Below are 6,225 nucleotides of genomic sequence, written 5' to 3' on the forward strand. Positions count from 1 at the left end.
ATATAATATAAAGTGTGTGTATATATATAATATAAAGTGTGTGTATATATATAATATAAAGTGTGTGTGTATATATAATATAAAGTGTGTGTGTATATATATAATATAACGTGTGTGTGTATATATATATAATATAACGTGTGTGTGTATATATATAATATAAAGTGTGTGTGTGTATATATATAATATAAAGTGTGTGTGCATATATATATAATATAAAGTGTGTGTGCATATATATATAATATAAAGTGTGTGTGCATATATAATATAAAGTGTGTGTATATATATATATAATATAAAGTGTGTGTGTATATATATAATATAAAGTGTGTGTGCATATATATATAATATAAAGTGTGTGTGCATATATATATAATATAAAGTGTGTGTGCATATATATATATAATATAAAGTGTGTGTGTGTATATATATATATAATATAAAGTATGTGTGTATATATATCTAATATAAATTGTGTATATATATATATATCTAATATAAATTGTGTGTGTATATATATAATATAAAGTGTGTGTGTATATATATATATAATATAAAGTGTATATATATAATATAAAGTGTGTGTGTGTATATATATATGTAATATAAAGTGTGTATATATATATATAATATAAAGTGTGTATATATATAATATAAAGTGTGTATATATATAATATAAAGTGTGTGTATATATATATATATATATGTAATATAAAGTGTGTATATATATATGTAATATAAAGTGTGTATATATATATGTAATATAAAGTGTGTATATATATATGTAATATAAAGTGTGTATATATATATGTAATATAAAGTGTGTATATATATATGTAATATAAAGTGTGTATATATATGTAATATAAAGTGTGTATATATATATGTAATATAAAGTGTGTATATATATATGTAATATAAAGTGTGTATATATATATGTAATATAAAGTGTGTATATATATATGTAATATAAAGTGTGTATATATATATGTAATATAAAGTGTGTATATATATATGTAATATAAAGTGTGTATATATATATAATATAAAGTGTGTATATATATAATATAAAGTGTGTGTATATATACATATATATATATATATATAATATAAAGTGTGTGTATATATACATATATATAATATAAAGTGTGTGTATATATACATATATATATAATATAAAGTGTGTGTATATATACATATATATATAATATAAAGTGTGTGTGTATATACATATATATATAATATAAAGTGTGTGTGTATATATATATATATATATATATATATATATATATATATATATATATATATATATATATATTACTCGTAGCTTAATTGAATATTGAAATGCTCATATCTTTTGTCCTGTGGTACGAAACTATATGAGAACCGGCAGGCTGTTCGAAGATTATAATACTATTCTATGGTTACAATTTTATGACAGTTGATCAAACAGAACGAGACGAAATAGAAAAGCATTTTTTCAAACCAATAAAATACGCTCCAGTTTGTTTGCATTTGTAATATCTTGCAGGCCAGCTTCAGTTTCGCTGCTTCAGTTTTCTTCCCTGTGGCCTTGCCAGACCACTTACATAACAGAAAGTACCGCCCTATTTTTATATGTTTAAATGACATTCAAGTTTTATGGTATCATTTGTTTATTAAATTGTCAGGCGAAAGTACATGGATACAAAACCTCCTTCTCTGCCCATGTGAAAAATTGATTTCTAAATAATAACGTGATTTCAGCATAGTATATTCTCTGCACATTTATACATAATAGAAAAACCTTATTGAAAATTTATTCAAAATAAAAAAAAACAAAATAAGAAAATGGTATAGAAAAATTTGATTATCCCACAAGTCATACAAATGAACTTGAGACCTTATTCTGCGGAGTTTCGAAAAATGCAGTTCTTCTCAGAAGAAAGAGGTTTATAAAATATACAATTAATTTTGCAGGTTAATGCAGTGAAAACAACTACAGATACCAAATTTACCATACTTGCATAAAAGTTATATAACTTATTTTAAATCCAAACGCTAAAAAGATAAAATCAATTCAATTTTTTTAGTTTAAGCAGACGTCTTAATTTTCATTCATATTAGATCTTACACGCGTTTCGTTTTGATGACGGAAGCTATATTCTTCATATAATTAAACGACAAATCAGAGATACAAAAATATTTTTGAAGACCCACTGCATAGTTCAAAATACTGAATGAAAAACACAATTTGGAGAAGAATTTGTAACAATAAACAAATAGATACAAAAAATAAATACACAGAAGTTGAAAACTACGGTAATATTCATAATAACGTACATCAAATATAATAGACTTCAAAAACAACGTGGATAATATTTCACGCCGCCATATTGGATTTCAGAAAAAAGTCAGAATTATTTTTCATAATCGAAAAAAAAAAAATACAAAAAATATCCTTACATATATATATATATATATATATATATATATATATATATACACTTACACACTCTGAATTTCATGAGACGAAATAGAAAATCACCTGATTAAGATAATCAAATCTGGATACTAATCAGGTTATTTTGATTCGAATTTTCACTAGCAATAATTCCATATAATCCGAAGGAGTTTTAAAGTTTATTGCTGATTCTCTTTTTTTTTTCAAGATTCAGCTTCAATTTCCATGGGAATTAATTTACCATAAACAAAAGAAACCATTCACAATTTCCCTCGACAACCCATCACACTTTCGTTTAATTCCTATAATTTTCATTAGTGAGCTTTTAATTAACCTAATTGTTTGGAAATATAGATAACAGTTCGGTCAGTTATTTAATTAGTTAATATCCGAGAAAGGAAACTAATTAGGTATTTGATTTCGGCTCAATCATGTGATTTCTATTCACCTATATTAACATAGTTCGTCATAGATAATTAAAAATATATCGTGGAAGTAATATGCAATAGTAATGGTACAATTGCCATATAGACACTAGGAACTGGTACACTGCACAGTAAACTTTGGCACATAACTCCAATAGCACCTATCAATTGCAGCTCAGATTTTTCCGGAAGTTCAACATAGTATAAAGTATACATTTCCTCTTTCGAATGCAAACAGAAAAAAGGAAAAAGAAAAAAGGAAAAGAAAAAAGGAAAAAGAAAAAAGGAAAAAGAAAAAAGGAAAAAGAAAAAAGGAAAAGAAAAAAGGAAAAGAAAAAAGGAAAAGAAAAAAGGAAAAGAAAAAAAAGGAAAAAGAGAAAAAAGGAAAAGAAAAAAAGGAAAAGAAAAAAAGGAAAAAAAGAAAAAGAAAGAAAAAGAAAAAAAGAAAAAAGAAAAAGAAAAAAAGAAAAAAAAGAAAAAAAAGAAAAAAGGAAAAGAAAAAAAAGGAAAAGAAAAAAAAGGAAAAGAAAAAAAAGGAAAAGAAAAAAAAGGAAAAGAAAAAAAGGAAAAAGAGAAAAAGGAAAAAGAGAAAAAGGAAAAAGAGAAAAAGGAAAAAGAGAAAAAGGAAAAAGAAAAAAAGGAAAAAGAAAAAAAGGAAAAAGAAAAAAAGGAAAAAGAAAAAAAGGAAAAAGAAAAAAAGGAAAAGGAAAAATAGGAAAAAGGAAAAATAGGAAAAAGGAAAAATAGGAAAAAGGAAAAATAGGAAAAAGGAAAAATAGGAAAAAGGAAAAATAGGAAAAAGGAAAAGAAAAAACAGAATAAAGAAAAATAGTAAAAAAGGAAAAAAAAAGCAAAAAAACAAAAAACAAAATAGAAAAGAAAAAATGATACGAAATCAAACCATGTCTAAAACTAAAAACAAAAGCAAAACTGAACGCCTTATTATCTTTACCATGCCATGCCCATCACCCTGTTTGAGGCTTAGATACAGAGAGGATGGGAAGGCAGAATTAAAAGAAGCTGAGTATAAGATATTGTATTGTCATAATCATTATTGTTTCCAAGTGGGCGCTGTTCTTAATAACCTGTTCCGTTTTTTGTTACCTTCATATTCATTTGCAACATTAAGTGAGTTACTTAACTGAGTCTACAAGAATAGAATCTTCTGGTTCGTCCCGTCGCTATTGCTGTCATTCACTTCGTCCGTTTCATTCGTTTGTTCTTGTGTTTAGTACCCCCCCCCTCCACCCACATTCAATTTCATCTAGTTTGGTTCTTTCTTTGTTTGTTTTCGTGTCTATCTCTGAATTCTTCCCTTTTCTTCCCACCCTCGGGAAGCCAACTGGAAAAGAAACCGACAATCCTTATTTTACGAAAAGCCACGGTATGGAGGATGAATACCCCTCCCCCACATTAAAAAAAAAACAACAAAAAACAAACAAACAAAAAACAAACAAACAAAAAACAAACAAACAAAAACGAAGATTGGAAAAAAGGAGGAAAAGCTCATAATGGTGGAAAGGCAGTGGAGAGGCAGCTTCCTCCCTCAGTCTTGTAATTGGGGAGACGTGGCAAAGTCGATCTAACTGCCCCCCCCTACTCAAAGCGTCAATAGCAAAAGGACAAGAACAAGACAAAAAACCCCTAAAGATGGCAGGACAATTCTTCTTGGCATGGGAGGGGAGCGAGTTGGACCCAAGTTGAAGAATTGTAGGGAAGGAGCGGAGTGATGAGGAGTGTGCAATTTTGGGTTGTGTAAGATGCAGTTAAGTGGGAGGGAGGAAGAGGAGAAAGAAGGCTTGAACGGAAAGGGCGGGACTAAAGGAGGAGACCTGGAAGCTAAAAAAAAAAAAAAATGTACATAAAAATAAGTGGACACCACGAGTGGGCCTGAGAGTAAGTTGGGTTTTAAATTAAGTGTGGGGGGTAAATTCTATTGGAGGAGAGGAAGAGGTTAACAAGCGGTGAACTGGACGAATGAGAGAGAACATATTACAAAATAAGGAAATACATGTACACACATATATATATATACATACAAACATACATACATACACACATATATAACATATATATACATACAAACATACATACATACACACACGTATATGTGGTGGCTTCCTTCAGTCTTTATAGACTATGGATACCCACAATAGGGTGTCTGCACGTGATTTTTTTTGTGACAAGAGTTGCGCAATCTCCAACCATACCTGTCCTGAGTCGTCATTGTTATATACCAGTAGCAAGTGGAGGTTTAAGACTACTGGAAACAATGCCGAGATAAGCGGAGAGCACATACAGCGCCTAGAATTCCCAAATGGTCACTCATCTAGTACTAGCCAGGCTCAACGTTGCTTAACTTCAGTGATCAGATGAGAACCGGCGTGTCAACGTGATTATGCCGTATATGTATATATACACACACATGTTTGTACAGTGTGTCCCAAAATGATCCGACACATTTTAAGTAAGAAAATAAATAAATAATAGATAAATAAATAAATAAATAAATAACAAAAAAAAAAACAATGACAAAGTAAATATGTTTTAAAAGTACGTAGAAATCTATTATGTTTTAATTAGGTCAAAGTTCATTTATATCTTTATTTTGCATTTTATTAGGGAAATGTTCTTGAATCATTTGATTTCTTTGCGTGGTGATATTGGCTGGCCCTCAAGATCGCCCGATCTAAAAGCCTGCGATATTTCGAATTTCCTCCACAGTTACAAATCCTCTATATATCAAGTTTCAAGTCTGTAGACCAAAAATTGACTGTAGTTTGGTAGAGACTGTTCTTCACAGATGTCACTTTTATACTAATGCTAGCAGGCCGACCTGCATTGCCCGGTCGTAAAATACGCTTAAATATGATATCTTAATTAATGCAGATTTCGTATTTATTATATTATATTGGACCCAATATAAAGTACAGTAAACCTCCGGGATACGGTGGCCCTAGGATACTTTTTTTTAGGTTACGATGTGGAATACGATGTTTTTCCGGCCCCTGTTTACGGTATTTATCCCACCTTACGATGTTATGTTATTTGATTATATACGTGTATTATATATTGTACTATATTTTCTTAATAATTTTAATGCCGTATCCCGGGGTTCTACTGAAATGATTTAAAAAGTTTTTTTAAAAAATATTAAAAAAAGAAAAGAAACAAAAAAGAAAAAAGACTCGTGCGCCATCACCGAAAATCGAAACCAAAACGTTTACGATTTACTTTTTCCTTTGACATTAATATCTGAGCTATGAATACATGTTTGCTGAAAGGCTAAAAATTAAAATATAAACCCAAAACTATTACGTTACGTATGCATATTCGTAATACCGTTCGACCTACACC

At 28.8% G+C, this 6,225-nt stretch overlaps 1 pseudogene; it reads right to left on the reverse strand.

Moving 5' to 3' along the window:
- Positions 1 to 5,160: 5,160 nt before the first annotated feature.
- LOC145265635 (5S ribosomal RNA) lies at positions 5,161 to 5,277 on the reverse strand (annotated as a pseudogene).
- Between the last annotated feature and the right edge of the window lie 948 nt (positions 5,278 to 6,225).

Source organism: Euprymna scolopes, chromosome 3, assembly GCF_053919585.1.
Source record: "Euprymna scolopes isolate OS-2025 chromosome 3, ASM5391958v1, whole genome shotgun sequence".
Taxonomy (NCBI): Eukaryota; Metazoa; Mollusca; class Cephalopoda; order Sepiida; family Sepiolidae; genus Euprymna; species Euprymna scolopes.